This window comes from Mustela nivalis, assembly GCF_964662115.1.
Source record: "Mustela nivalis genome assembly, chromosome: 4".
NCBI lineage: Eukaryota > Metazoa > Chordata > Mammalia > Carnivora > Mustelidae > Mustela > Mustela nivalis.
In genome coordinates, this window is record NC_139023.1 from 132,658,937 (window position 1) to 132,675,124 (window position 16,188).

Sequence of the window (16,188 nt, forward strand, 5' to 3'; positions counted from 1 at the left end):
GGCCAAACGCAGGCTGGCTGGCCACCAGGCTGGGCTTGGTGAATATCCCTTCCAAAAGCTTACCCTCAAGCAGGTCTAGGAGCCTCTGGGGTCCAATAGCCCAGGAGGGACACCTCTGGCATCATCCCCTCCCACAACCCTTCTAGGGCTTCTACCTGAGCCTTTCCCTCCAGCCACCAGGCAGCTTTTTAGCCACCCTGGAGCCCTCTCAAGCCCAAAACCAAATGCAAACAATAAAGCTTTTTGCAGGGGGGAAAAAAAAGTTACAGAATAAAGAATGTGATTCCAGAAGGAAAAAGTAAAGTGTGAAAAAGACAAATGAGTGAAGAAAATGTGGAGCTTTCCTGATGGGATGGGGGCTATCAAATGTGGGGCAACCCCACCGGATGGAGGCCAGTGATTGGGGACTTAAATAATTCACCCAAGGCAGAACAAAGGAGATAGAATTTTATTGAATACACCACAAGGGAGTGGTGGGAAGATGGCAAAGCAGAGACTGCCTGCTACCAGGCGATGGTGAGGGGTCTCAGTTACAGGGGGGAGGGAGAGAGTATGGGAACATGGGAATTTTCCCTAATTGGTAACCGTGCCTGGTTTTAAGTACCCCATTGGTTTGTTAGGGCCTATGGCTATTTTGAGGTGGGTTAGTTAATGGGCCTATTTGCCTTCAGCTTGGTGATAGCTGTGGGCCCTTTTAGCTTGATCAAATTTCCATTGCTCAAGCCTGTTGTCTAAAAGGAGCCCCTGCAGAAAATGGTAAGCATATTGAAATCCGAATAAACATTGACTGTATGAAGTAGGAGTTGATGTTAGAACATTTAGAAAGTCCTTGTATTGTTTGGGAGAGGGTAAAGTTATTAGATTTAAACTTTTGTTTTATTTAATATGCATGTTAAAACTTTTAGGATATCAAAGTGTTCAATTTTCAAACCAGTAAAGAGGGAAAATGGAACAAGAGCATAATAATATTTAATCCAAGAAAAGGCTAGAAGAAAATAAATACAGAAAATGTAGCAATAAGTCCAAACACATCAAATATAGTAAATATCTATGTATTTCTATATTCACCAACTAACGTGGCTTCAAATTACATAAAGAAAAAAAGGGGGGAAGGGAATTGAACCTCAAAGAGAAACTGACAAATTTAATATCAGGATAGGAGATTTTAATATAACCTTCTCAGTAATTGGGACTAATTCCTTGAAATGACTGCTTATTTCTAGATTTTGAAACTTAAAAACATACTTCCAAATAATTATGGTTTCCTACTTAAAAATTAGTTAAGCTTCTCACTTAATAACTTAGAGTAAAAAGAATAAAATTAAACACCCCCCAAAATAAGAAGAATAAAAGAGTAAAATTAAGAGCCTAAAACAAATACAAAACAATTAAATTAAAAAATCAATAAAGCCAAAGCGGCTGCTTTGAAATGACAAGTTTAAATTATAACTGGTGAGCATGGTAAAGAAAAAAAGTTAAATAGGGCGCCTGGGTGGCTCAGTGGGTTAAGCCGCTGCCTTCAGCTCAGGTCATGATTTTAGGGTCCTGGGATCAAGTCCCGTATCAGGCTCTCTGCTCAGCTGGGAGCCTGCTTCCTCCTCTCTCTCTCTCTGCCTACTTGTGATCTCTCTCTCTGTCAAATAAATAAATAAAATCTTTTTTAAAAAAAGTTAAATAACAAACAACATCAAGAGTTAAAAAGAAGGACATGATCAATTTCTAATTATGTAGCAGTGATTTTAAAAATTTAGAAAATATTATGATAAATTCTAAACATCAGTTCCGATGATTTTATAAGCAAGTTCTATGAAACATTCAAAAATTAGATAAACCCAATCTTAACTAATCTTTTCCAGAGACTAGAAAAAATGAAGTGTCTCTTGCTTGAGTTAGGATAATAATAGAACCTAATAATGATAATAATAATATATCAGAGACTCTGCTAATTCAGTAGCCTAAAGAAGATAGAGTTTTATTTTTCTATTATATAATCCACAATTAAGTGTTCCCAACAGAGGGTGATTGTCATTCTGGAACCAGAGTTCTTCAATATTGTTTTGAAGTTTTTCATTTTGTTGTTGTTGTTTGTTTGCCCAAGTGAAGCTGCATCCAGGGTATAACCCCACTCTGGCTCATAGGAAGGAGGTAGCGAGTATATGGCAGATGGATGCTTCAATCCTTTAAACCTCTGATTTGAAATGGTGAGTATCATGTTTGCTCACATTCCATTGGTATAAACGTACTAAGTAAGTAAACACCCAGTTTAAGGGAGTATGCACAATGATTACTGCTATACGTCAGTGTGTGTAGGTTGCAACTCACTTCTATTGAAAGTATGCAAGTAGAGGACGGGTGACCACCTGTTAGGCGTGCTGTCAAAGGAATTGCTACATCAGAACAAAGGTTTCTCATGTTCTAATGTAAGAGTCTTTCACACTCTAGGATTCTGTGAATCTGTAATATAGGTTGCTCAAAAAAGCAAACAGATGGAGAGCAACAACAGAATAAGAAAAGGACTGCAAAATTTAAAAGAAACTAAAGGCACCAAAACAAGCCATTTACTCCTGATTTGCCTGTGCTTGGAGTTAAAAATTATGTCATGTCTGCTGCATGATTATAGCTCAGGAATAGTGATTCAACTCCCTGTTGCTTTAAATTCATGAATTAGCATGAATTTACCCATCAAGGGCCATTTTTATATTTTATATATAACTACCCTCACAATATCCATCAACTGATTCATTAGATAGTAAAGAAACAAAAATTTTATGTAGCACCTACTATACTAGGTGTTTATAAATAACAAATATTTCTGTAATTGTCTTTTCATAGATGAAGAAAATTATAATTAAAGATGTTAAACGGACTGCCTGAGGTCACATTTGGTCCATCTACTTGATTTGCACAAAGACTTCTTTTCAATTTGCCCCAGTTTTTTTCAGTTTAGGATCAATACATCGCCTTGGAGTGCAAAAGTAACAAGTCATTCCAGATATAGCTTCATATTTTAAAAATAAATAAGGATAACTATATGTAGAAACTAATATATCTATTGTATTTAGAAGAAATATATAAAAATTATTCATTATAAAATATTTTGACTTATTAATGGAAAGGGTCAAAAGTAGCATGACAACAGAATGGATCGCTGAAAGTTGTGCATTTTTTAAGAAGACATCAATCAGCATATCAAAACTTTTTACCTCTTAAAATGGGAAGTTCATATTTCTAGTTAGTATTCCCCTAATAAAATAAATTGACTTAATCCCCTCCTTTTTAATTAAATTTTAGCTCACTAATAAGTCCATTACAGACAAAATGGGCATAATTTATTGTTTTATAGGGAAGAATAAAATATGCAAGTTTGTCTTCGGTGACAATATATCCTACTTAGTATTTGGGTATTACCTCATTTTTCAGTAATAATTTCTCACAGACATCTAGAGCCTAATTCACCGAGAAACACAGCTGTGAGGGAAAACATCATATTCTCTTTTTTTAAGTCCTTTCCAGCTTATGTAGTGAGTATATTATTTTTTTTAGCCATTTTGCAATAGTTTCCAGGAACAGTTCAGCCCATTTGAAAAACAAAGAACATTTAATGAGGATCACCAAGACATTGCAAACAATGGTCTAAAAGTGTTATCTTGCTGTCTCCTGGAAATCTCTTTTCCTGGCTCACACATTTTCCTTTGCCTTTGACCCTAGCTCTCTCTTGGTTGTAACTGAATCTTTACAACAGTCTTTAAAAATTGTTTGTTTTAATGTTTCTTTTCTTTTCTTTTTCTAAAAGATTTTGCCCATCTCCAGGAGGCTTTTATTTATCATTATGCAGAAACAAGCTGCCTTATTCATTTATTAGTCACTTTCGACATTGTGTAAAACTTCTTAATAAGGCTTGAAAAAATCCCAGTTTTTTATACCTACAGTTTTTTTTTTTTTTTTTTTTTTTAAGTCATGGTACTGTGAATTAGAACCTACTGAGCTAAGCTACTACCACTCCCCAATTCCAGCAGACAGACTAGGCGGGCTAGAGCGTTTATGAGATGTAAAGAGCAAAAGGGATGGGACAGAACAGTTCTAGATATCAGTGTCACCACACCTTCGGAAGAAGGAGATGGTTGCACAGACTTCAACTAAACACACGTTTCCAACAACAACCACAAAATCATCAAGCACGGCGTTTTCAAAGACATATCACCACATGAGGCATATCATAAAAGGAATAATAATTCAAGGACATTTTTTCTTATGAATCTGAAAACAAAGTCTACGGATGGATCTTGCGGATGATCATCGTCCAGGCAAATAAAATGATCAAGTGCTCTCCAGAGCCTAGTCCGCGCAATCGGCATCTTCCACACGCGCCAGCAGCGATTTCAAAGGTCAGTTCTTTACACAGACCCTCCATTGCCTTTCCATTCCGGGGAGAATAAAATCCACAGTCCTCAGGCCTTCAGTGCTTGGTCACCCTCTGGCCCCTGGGGGGCTCTCGGATACCTACTTCCGTGCAGCAACTCTGCAGCCCCAAGGTCTCCTTTGCGGTTCGCCTACGTGCCCGGTACACTTGTGCGTCGTGGCGGCTGGAGAGCGGTTACCTCTATCTTAAACACTTGCGTGGACATTTATAAGGCTTCGTGCAATGTTTGTTTCTGGTCCTTGCTCAAATGCTACTTTCTGCTCTGGATCACATCATCTCCCGGGACATAGAGCATAGCTAGTTTTGTTTGTGTTTGTTTTTTGATCTGCATTCCTCCACCAGAGTGTAAACTTTATAAGAATGGGCACTTTGTTCTGTTCGAAGATGTGTTCCCAACACCTAGAAGAGCATCTGGAACAAAACAGGCTCTCAATAACTGTTATTCTTGAGTGAAGAAATGCAGTAATTAGTGGAGTACAGTCCTTGCCTCACATTAGGTAATCAGACAATATTTTCGACTCTCGGCTTAAGGAGGCCAAGGTTGCTGAAGGGATAACCATAGAAATGAAGTGGTTCCAAGCAGAAATGAGTACTGGAGCCCAGCCCCACTCTGAGGTCCCCTCATTGTAACCTGCATGCAGCTATTTATAAGGGAATTAGGACAATAAACGGGATCGACTAAGGTAAACACCACAACATAACAGGGGAAATTGCTCAGAGAATATGCATGGCATGTATGAACGTGAGAGTAAAATCTTAGACACGTGCTGGCGGAAGCCAGCTGTGTTTTATGTAGGACTCCAGCCCAAACCCCTACCCAGACCCCTACCCAAGCATAATAACACTTATTACACCCTTTCCGTTATGCTCGATCCAATCCAACAATTTTTCACTCATGTATGATTTAAAACCATACCTCCTACAGATAATTGAGTTCAGATGATCTTGTCGTAGCTCAGTAACTATCTCTTCCTCACAGTTCTCCTCGCCCTGTTGGTGCTCACCTCCTTTTGCACAGAGCTCTGCGAGGAAGAGGGGTAATGGGAGGTCGGTGGAAAGGGGATGGATTTGACCACTCCTCATTTGGATATGCAGTTTCTCCAAGGCTGCAGGAAACTTCAAAGGCTGGGGAATTCAAGCTCTGTTCTCTTGGAAAAAATCTGGCACTGACTCTTCCGTGTGGGCATTTTGGAGGATGTGAGGTGCCCAGCTAAAGCCTTCCTTTAAGCCTGCTCTTTGTCATCTTCAAGAAATTGACTTCTCCCACCTACCCTATTCTCAAACCCAGGGCAGTGGTTCTCCATAACCTCTGGGTAGGACTGCCATTCAGAAAACTCAAGGAAAGAAGTGGGTACTATTCCTGGATTTGTCAAGAAGTCAGGGAGAAAGGGAAAACAAAAACAAAAACCAGTGGGAGTGGGACACCTGAGTGGCTCAGCTGGTTAAGCGTCTGCCTTTGGCTCAGGTCATGATCCCAAGGTCCTGGGATCAAGCCCCACGTTGGGCTCCCTGCTCAGCATGGAGCTTGCTTCCTTCTCTCTCTGCCTCTCGCCCACCCAGATCATGCTCTCTCTCTCTCTGTCTGAAACAAATAAATAAAATATAATAAATCAGTAGGAGGGTGACTGAATTTAGTAGCCATACAATGTAGTCTGCCTTGTGCTCAGCTGTGAGCAGTAGATGACATGGCTTGCATATTCTTTCCCTTTCTCTCTTCCCCACCTTCTTATTCTTGGTCTTCCCAATATATTCCCAAATTTCTGTTGTATTATACTGTGCTCTAATGTGCTCACAGCACTTTTTTGTAGTGTCACTATAATAGTAGCACCACAAGGTCATAACCAACTGAGATGGGGGTTATGGGTTCACCAGTGTAAGGCTTTAAGTCAAGGGCATAGACAGAATTCCACTTGTCAGACTTTGGTCTGAAGACCTGTTTTTGTTTGTTTGTTTGTTTGTTTGTTTGTTTTGGTTTTTTTGACAGCACTTTGTTTTGAATTTTTGGTGTTTTTAGACCAGGTCATATGCTTGTCAGTTTGAAGTCACTCCTTTTTGATTCACACCCATGTTCCCTGCATACCCTCTTCCCCACAATTTCTGATACATTTGAATTTAGATCCTCTGATTAAGATTAATCACAAACCCATGGAAACTAGTAGTTTCTTAGGTTGTCTGATTTAAAATCATTTGCTGCTCCTACTGAGAAAACGAACTTTCATTTAGGAAGAGAATGGGGAAAAAAAAAGAAGCAACATAGAAACTGTTCAAATGGAGGTTTGAGGGGAAGAATTCAAACGTACAAGCCAAAAACCCGTCTTAAATGGAAAAAACTGAGTTAAAGCGAAAACTACACCAGCTGTCAAGGGTTAGATCTGAATTCAATTCACAAATGTCAAAGGACAGTAGCACAACTAAAATAGAACTATTAATTTGACTCTACTTTTGTCTAGTGTAAGATGTGGGCTCTCCTAATTGATCTATCTCTCCATGAGAGCTCAGATTCAAATACAGGGATAATTCACATCTTCCAGGCAGATTAAACAAAACGGAAGAAGCACCCTCTGCCCAGAACTGGGGTTCAGCAACCCGGCCTGCCGGTGCTGCTCTGGTTAAACCTGTGACCCCCAAACTGAGATAACTCTCCCGTTGCTAACTGTGTCCCTCACCACGAAGTAGGTAAACCATCTGCAGTAGTATCGTTGTGAAAATGTAGATTTCTAGCTGCCCCCTACAGGACTTCTCAACTAGAGTCTCAAAGGGAGAACTTGGAATCTGTTTTTGTTTGTTTGTTTTCCACAAAGATCATCATGCAATTCTGTGATCACTCAAATTTGGAAACCACTGCCTTAGACTAAAGCCATAGGTCCCCCTGCTTCACCTCATTTGGCCTTGACCCCTGTCTGCTGGAACATTGGTTCCTACCAGATTCCTCTTACTGAACTGAACTCCACGGACACATGTCTTCTGGTGGGCTCTATTCTATCACTTGCCCCCATCTCCAGGATAACAAGGTGTTTATACTTTATAATTGTTCCTGTTCTCCATTCTCTGGCCTGGTATTGAAATAACTAACAGCTCTGTGAAGTTGTCACATGCAATGCCTTCAAGTCTAGAATCTACAAAGTGGGGTGTTTTAAATATCTAGCTATTCCTTATAAAATGGTGGAAGAAAACAATTTCCAAAGTAAACAAAGGGAAATCATTTGACAGATAAAACAGGTCAAGAACAGATGCTCAATAAAGAGTTTGCTTACACCTGGGGAAATAAAATAACAACAACTTCTCTGGATTTTGTGCCTGCCAACCTTTAAATCTTTATAAGAAGTAATTTATTTTGTAGTTCACTCCATTGTATACTAGCAATCAACTAGCAAACCATTGCATTATGTTTGCCCAGTTTTCCTATCAAGACCGGAGAATAAATGAGCTGTTGGATTACCATGTATGTATCCTTTTAAAATAGATTGAAAATATATGTAAATAATTGTGTCTCCCGAGTTTAGGCAGTATGCAAAGATGTTTAAGGATGATCGCAATAATGCAAAATTCATGACAATTCATTTGCTATAATAGCAACTCTGACTCACAATGAAGAATTGAGGACACAGATGGGAAACATTTTTAGTAGGACGGTAACCTCTGTGTACAAAATTTTAAAAGTAACGAATTTCCCCCTTAACTTCAGAAGCGTCACCACCTTCTAGGCAGCCAATTGTCTGGCAGGCCCCTCCAGAGATCTGAAACACAGAGTCTGCTACAATGAGCGTTCTGTAATTCTCAGGATTGGGGAGAATCTGGCAGTGGAAACACTATTTCCTTCCCTGGTGTCACATCCCATTAGAATACACACCAGTCACCACATCAGGTGAACAAAGCTGATTCTGTACACCAGGGATAATGATACAGGACAACAGTATGTAGGGAAGCAAGATATCTAATTTCAAGAATCGCAGTCAACTTTTTTAAAGGGTAACTTGAAAAGAACTATCAAAATTTTAGATGCTCATATATTTTGACTGTTAAAAATTTATTTGAATTAACAAACAACAAATTAAAGATGCATATACAAAGCCATCTTCGCAGCACTGGTTGCAATTAAAATCCTTAAAATATGTTAAACTTCCATCTGTACAGACTAGGTTAAACAAAGCATGGTACATGTTCTACTGTGGAGCCAAAAAAAAAAGTAATAAAACAGCATTATATGTATTAACTGGAATGTTACCCATGATATACTTCCAAATAAAAGTTGCGGAGTATTATTACAGAATATTACATTTTGTTTACACTTATGTACAAAAGCATTTTATTTTTTAAGTAGGCTCCATGCCCAGAGTGGAGCTCAATATGGGGCTTGAACTCATGACCCAGAGATCAAGACCTGAGCTGAGATCAAGAATCGATGCCCCTAGCTACCCAAGGGCCCCAAAAGAATTTTATGCTTATATATATATATTGAAAATACATGCAAAATGCCATTAACCAGGATTACCTTTGGAGGTTGTAAATAAAGGATCTGCATTAATTCAGAGAACCAGATAACTTTTATTCACTCATTCAACAAACATTTACTGAGACCTTATTATGTGCTGAGTATAGTTCTAGATCCTTAGCCTATATCAGTTAGTAAAACACTCTCTGCCCATATGAAGCTTGTGTTTGGTGGGGGGAGGAAGAAGGTGCAGGGCTGAAACTAACAACAGCAGCAAATGTAATAAAGAATATATAGCATGGGAAAAGGTGATATCTCCTTAAAAAGATAGTTAGGGTACAGGAAATAGGAGGTAGAGGGTGCAAGATAGGTTGCAGCTTTAACTCAGTGGCTGGGGAGTCCTCATTGAGAAGGTGAGTTTGGAGCAAAGATTTGACCTTCTGTAGATATCTGGGTCGACAGCTGGGAAAAGAGCTTTTCAGGCAAGAAGGACAGCTCGCCTAAGGAACTTGAGCTAGAAAGGGGCTTGATGTGGTCAAGAGGCAAGAAGGCCGGTGGGTCTGCCACGGAATGATTGCCAAAGAGAGGGTAGGAGGTGAGAGCAGCGCAGCACCGGAGCCCAGACCCCCCCGCCCCACCGGCTGGGACCCTGTGTGCGGTTGTAAGGAATCCGGGTTCTGGGGGAAACAGAACCACTGCAGAGTTTGAGCAGAGGAGTGAGGTGCTTTGATTTACTTATCCAAAAGCCACTCCAACCACTGCACTAAAAAGAGTTTGTGTGGAAAGGGTGGAAACAGAGACACCTTGAGGAAGTCATTGAAGAACCCAGGCGAGAGATGGCAACACACCCCCAAGTCACTGCAGTGGTGATGCTGAGAAGTGATGGAATCTGAGTAATTTCTGTGAGATTTCCTGGGTGTGAGGTGGGGAGAAAGGAACCACGGATGGTTCCAAAGTTCAAATGGTCCTTGAGCATAAATCCGTGAACACCCTCTTACCCGCTTTCTTTATGCAGCTTGGACAAAATGAGTGTAAGAGGAAAAGAATGGTTAAAAAAAGATTGCCATGAGCTGTTTGTCTTCAGGAAGGTAGGTGATTGCTGTGGCTTGTACTTTATTTTCTCTACAAATTGTCTGTTTATTTCAGTAAGACCAGTTGCATTTGAGAGTTATCATTAATGTTTGCTCCTTTAGCATATCTTCTTATTTACCTTATACCAAAAAAAAAAAAAAAATGGGGGCGCATAAAATTGTATACAATTTTCCACAAAAGATATTTTGTTTTCTGAGTGAGAAAAATCCTCTCTAAAGGTTCTTGTAAGATGCCTCTTAACAACAGAGGCATCTCTTCTTTTATATCCTTTCCTTATTGACCAACCTGCTTTTGCTCACTCTTTGGTCATTTGTAACCCAAAAAGCAACCCAAAAAGCTCCTTCCTAATGACCAAACAAAGAACATTGATCTCATCATGACAAAAAGTTACAGAAAAACTACCAACATTGTGTTTATGACCTTGATTTTGGCAATGGTTTCAGCAATGCCCTTGTGCCAGGACTCCTCAGGATGTGTACTTGAATGTGTACAGTTTTCTGTGTACTAATTATACCTCAATAAATAAATAAAGCTGTTTAAAAAAGAAAAAGAAAAGCTACCTTTAAGAAGAAGATAGTTTCCAGGCACCTGAGTGGCTCAGTTGGTTAAGCGACTGCCTTCAGCTCAGGTCATGATCCCAGGGTCCTGGGATCGAGCCCCACATTGGGCTCCCTGCTCAGTGGGGAACCTGTTTCTCCCTCTCCCCCTGCTGCTCTGCCTGCTTGTGCTCTCTCGCTCTGACAAATAAAGAAAATCCTTTAAAAAAAAAAAAAAGTAGTTTTCAAAACTGCTGGTCCAGAACCAGAGAATTGCTCTGTATTTATATTTTTGCATAAGATTCCCCACTCTAAAGGAATAAATGCACAAAGTGCACCATTCATCTTACTTGCCATTCTCCTCTGTCAGGACCACGCGGGTTCGGCCAATTTTCCCAAGTACAGAAGGTCACCATGTGACCATATTTCAAAGCTTTCCCTTTGGTGACTGCATGAAATGTGCACAGAGTACCTTTAATCCCTAGGCAATGGAGCCTTTGGCATTTCATGCTATGAAAATAAGATTTCATGAAGAAGTCACACTGGCAATCTCCATGGAACAAGGACAATATCCAAAAACTGAATTGGAAAGACATGGCATAGAGAGAAAAACCTCCTCAGGGGCAATAGTTTATTGATTTAAAAAAATATAAATAATTGTAATAATGTACTCTTCAAAAAAAATAATGTATTTTTCATCTTTGCAATTAAGAACTGGCGAAGAGAATAACTTGTTAAAGGAAGTGTCTATCTTGCAAACATGCTGCATTTGGGGGCCCAAATACCCCTATCTCTGCATCTATATTATTATTTATGCCAAAACAATGAGAAGTCTCTAATAATCTACCAATATCAAAGTATCCTTAAAACAAGCCTTGTTACTGACACCTTCTAACATGAGAGGTAGCATTTGTATAAAGCAAAAGATAAATGTATACAAAGAAGTAAATGAAAAAAAAACCCAAATAGTCACTAGTTTTAGTTTTAGGTATTATAACGAGTTAAAAATTTGGAATACAGCTATCCTTGATAGTTACAAGACAAAGAACGTTAAAAATGTCATTCTATTCTCAATGAAACTGAACAAAATATAAAATTGTATTTTATTTATATATTTTATATTTATTTATTTATTTATTTATTTATTTATTATATTTATTAAAATATTTATAGGTACACATTTCTTTCCAGGCCCTCTTCTAAGTGTGAAGGCATAGCACTGAACAAAACAGGCAAAAAGCTAGTGCCTCTTTGGACTGTACATTCCAATTAGGGGTTCGTAATGCCCAAAAGTAGTTTCTGATTTCAAATTATAATCAGTTCTACTCTCCCTGAGCAATCTGGAATGAAATAATGATGTAATTTTATGTATTTAATAACAAAGAGTTAGAGATATCAGATATAAGCTTCCCCAAAGCTAAAAAAGGTCAAAAAGTCATCAGACTTTCACTCAGCACAGAAATAATAAAGAGAAATCCATGCCGAATGCACATTATTTTTTGGTCGGTATAGGTCTCAGAAATGTTCATTTTCTGGCTATGTAATATTTGAGCAAGTTTCTTTACTGCTCTGTACCTCAGATTCCTTATATGTAAAATGGGGATAAAGTTAAACCTACCTAATAGAAGTTTTAAGAGCCCTTACTAAGTTGACAAAACCTCAGTGACACTGGAGGGATTCCAAACCTAAGATGGCCCAGATCCTGAGCTTAGCAAACAAAGATTCTACAGCATTTATTATAAACGTGTTCAAAGCAGTAAAAGAAAAAAAAAGTCTAACTTAATGAGTGGACACGGAGTCTGACCAGAGAAATAGAAACTATAAAAGGAAGCAAAGTGAAATTCAAGTGCTGGAAAGTATGATAACCAAAATAAACACTGGAGGAGAAGCAAACAAAAGTAAACTCACCTAGAAATAGAGCATGTAATCCATAATAAAGTTGGAAAATTAAGCCTAGGGTTTCAATTGACTTGTCTTTTTTTTTTCCTTTCTTTCTTAACAAATATAGCCCAAACTGGATATTTCCAAAAATATTTATTTCAGGGGCACCTGGGTGGCTCAGTGGGTTAAGCCTCTCTCTTCAGCTCAGGGTCGTGATCTCAAGGTCCTGGGATCAAGCCCTGCATAGCTCTCTGCTCAGTGGGGAGCCTGCTTTCCCCCTGCCTCCGCCTGCCTCTCTGCCTAATTGTGATCTCTCTCTCTGTCAAATAAATTTAAATATATATATTTATTTATTTCAGACATGAAATAAACATTAACATCCAGTGTAAGCTCTAGAATATCTTTGTTTTAATGCTTTGAGGAGACCACTTGAGTTTACTAGGAGGAGATGAAAATGATCAAATGAAATGAAAAATTCCACCATAAAAGTCAGGTAAAATGAGTATGTATGTATTGAAGATGAGAATGATAACTGGTAAAATATCCTCCTCCAAATTCACAACGTGAAAAATACTAAAATATGGACACTTTTTGACAAAAAATAATATACAACCAAAAACTTATTCCAAGGAATTGATTCGATATGTGCGAAAATATTTAGGTCCACAATCAGAGTATTATTCATATTTACAGCATTCTTTTTAGCTGGGAAAAAAATAGAAAACTAAGGGGCTGAATAACAAATTTGGAGTATATGTATATGGTACGATACTATATGGTGTTTTATGTTTTTAAAGATTATTTATTTTAGAGAAAGCATGCACACATGCATGCATGAACAGAGGGAGAGGGAGCAAGAGAATCCTCCAGCAGATGCACCACTGAGCACAGCGCCAGAAGTGGAGTTCAATCCCATGATCCTGAGATCATGACCTGAGCAAAAACCAAGAGCTGGATGCTTAACCAGCTGAGCCCCCCAGACACCCCTATATGGCACTTCTAAAGAATGTTTTTTAATGTCTTTTTGATGACAGAAAATGTTCATCACATATGGGATTTTGTATTTTCTTAAAGATACTTTTTTCACAATTTAATATCTCTGAAGTTGAGATGTAGGTTATAATCAATGACATCTTACAATTATACTTGATGGCTTTTTTTCTGCCTTAGTGATACATTTTAAAAAATGGTGCAACAGAATAGATGTGTCTCAGATTAAATGAAATATAGTGGTGCTAAATGTTTAGGTTTGTCTCTAAATTATTTCTGATAATCTCTTATGACATAAAGAGAGGCAGTATCATATCATATCAGACTGCCTGAGTTCAAATCCCACCTCTGTTATTATTAGCTGTGTAATCTTGGGCAAGTTTTCTAACCTAGTGTGCCTCAGTTGCCTCAAAATGAGGGGATATTATAATAATATCCACGTCATAGGATTGACGTCAATACTCTAAGGATTGAAAGTTGTTAGAATAGAATTTGGCACTAGGACACATTCCATAGATGAGCTATATGCATAAACTCATAAACATATATATGCATGGAAAAAACTATAATGAAAGAAATTAACTGTGTTTATCTTGGAGTTGTATGATTATTGGTCATTTTTATTTGCATTTTAATGTCTTCCAAACTGTCTGCAATAAGTGAGTATTAATTAGAATGTGTATATGAGAAAAACTATATTATTATAAGATAAACTAAAACCCACTATATCAAAGAATCTTTGAATGATATTGAAAATGTGTGTCGTATAGTGGTTTTATATAGGAAAAGCTTACAATAACTTGAATTTTGTACAAGTTACATAAGCACTGAAAAAAAAGAAGGAAATACCTTTGAATAGCATGATCTATATACAACTTTGAAAAATACTTCTCTGTATATTTCCTTTAGAAACTTTCTACAATAAAAATATATTGTTTTATAGTTTAAATGTATGAATGATAATGAATTCTGGAACACTGAAAAGAAATTTAAAAATAAATAAATTTTTTTTAAGAAAACATACAGTGGACTTAGGGACAAGATGACGGGGAAGTAGGAGGAGGCGCCTTTTCAACCTGTACCCTAAAATGAGCTGATTACCTACCAAAGAACTCTGATCGTCCATGAAATCAGAATTATACACATCTGGATCTCTACAGGGGCAGAAAATGCCAGTGGGCAGGTAAAGCGGAGTGGGAAAGGCGACTGATATCAGAAGATAAACAAAAGGGGGAGGGAGCCACCAGAGGCGACTGGTTGGAAAGTAATACCCCAATACGAGAGTGCCTCTGGGGACCAGCATTAACTTGGAGACCGGTTGAAAGCACTCCAAAAGAGCAAAGGATTGTCGGGGGGGGGGGGGGGGGATCGGGGCAGTTAGGGACAGGGGCTTAAGTCCCTGGTCCCAGGATAGCCTCCCCTGGTGCTGAGCCAGAGAGAATGTGGCAAGGAAACCAGGTCTCGGTCCCTAAGCCGCCAGCACGCCCGAGAACATGTGGGGTCCGGCTCCTTTGAGGGGCTGGGAGCCACCTCAGTCAGCAGAATGTGCGAGCCCTGCTGCAGAGCCTGAGATGCTCTGGCCCCTCATCCTCCCCTGAGAGAGGTACAAAGGCCCAGTCGGCGCCCTTTAATACACACCATTGTTTCAGAGCCTAAGACGTGTGCACCAAACTCTTCCCTCAGAGAGGTGCTCGAAGGCCCAGCCTGGTGCTTTCGGACCTGCACCCCATTCTCAGAGCCTGAGACCCACGCGTGACCCTCAGCCTCCCCTGAAAGAGGTGCGCGCAGGCCGGGCACTCTTAGACCCAGAAAGACCAGGCACTCCCAGCCCGGGCCAGCGGGAAAATCTCAGTGTGCAATCGCTGCTTGGAACCCCTCTGGCAGTCTGGAGCTGCCCAGACAGCCTTTGCTGCCATGGCTTTGGGTACAAGCAAAAGATCCTGCGTCCCCAGGGACCGCAACTCGAAACCTGCTCTGCCAGTGGCCAAGGGGGAACTTATTTGAGCTCTGCAGCCAGACTGAGGCTTCTCTCTGAGAGGGAGGTCACGGTGCAGTTTGTTTTCCTCTTAAACTACAAAAACCATCAAAAGTGGTCAAAGTGAGAGAAAAAAAAAAGTGAACAAACATAAAAACCACCAGAGAACAAAAGCCTGAAAGAAACCAGTTTCCTCAGAGCCCACCCCCTTGAGGGGGACGGGAGGACTTAACTCAGGGAACATCATTGACTGAAAACCCACGTGGCAGGCCCTTCCCCCAGAAAACAAACCAAGAAAGGGGAAAAAAAAAGGACAGCAAGAAAATAACCACCACTACTTCATAGGAAAACTTTTATTTTTTACTCATTCCCACTATTCTGGTTCATTTTTTTTTTATATATATATAGATAATTTTTTTAACTTATTTACCATCACAGTGAGCTTTCCAGTACAAAAAATTCCATAATAACCTTCTAACCTGAACTTTTTTATACATACACCTGTGTTTTTCTTTTGCATTTCTATTTTTTGAATTTCTTTTTTTTTAATTTTAGTTTAGTTTAGTCTAGTTTATTCCTTTTTATTTTTATTTTTTAATATTCATATAGAGTTAAACTTCAAAGTAACCCCCTTTCCCCAATCAATACTACCCCTATAGGTAAACCAATTTTTAATCCCCCTTTATCTTAGGAAAGTTGAGTCCTTTAACAAAGATATCAAGATACATCCAGGAAGAATCAAAGCAACGTTCCTCACCCACACTGAGAATTTATAACCACTCTCCCATCTTTTTCTTCCATCACTCTTTCTGTGTTTTTGTGTTAGTCCTGATAGTATATAAATCTTACACTTGGGGTTCTT